The sequence below is a fragment of the Tupaia chinensis genome, unplaced genomic scaffold, assembly GCF_000334495.1.
Source record: "Tupaia chinensis unplaced genomic scaffold, TupChi_1.0 Scaffold143793_1, whole genome shotgun sequence".
In the NCBI taxonomy this organism is placed as follows: domain Eukaryota; kingdom Metazoa; phylum Chordata; class Mammalia; order Scandentia; family Tupaiidae; genus Tupaia; species Tupaia belangeri.
Window position 1 is genome coordinate 336,590 of NW_006203643.1, and position 378 is coordinate 336,967.

The following is a 378-nucleotide window of genomic DNA, read 5'->3' on the forward strand; positions in this document are numbered from 1 at the left end:
AAAAAGAAAAACCAACTTTTTTTTGTTTTTTTTTTTTGCCTTTTTCATGCCTTTCTAGGGTTAATTGATCTCTTCTTCCTTCACTTAGAATAGAAAGACTCCCCGGTTCTCCACCTCTGTCTGGATCAGGGCTCTGGCTTCAGGTTCAAGGATGCAAAGTACTCCCCCAGCAAGGGCTCCCCTGCAGTCCACAGTGCCAGTTAGGTATGCAATTATTTCCCTCTTGTTCTGCTCTGAAATTTTTAAGTTTTTTCTGTCATTTTAAAAAAATAAAAATAAGGGGCCCTGCGCCCCCCGGGGCCCCACGCCATGGCTGCGACCGGCGGCGAGATTTGCGCGGGCCCTCCCGGGCTCAGCGCGTCCCCCCCGACCCGCGCC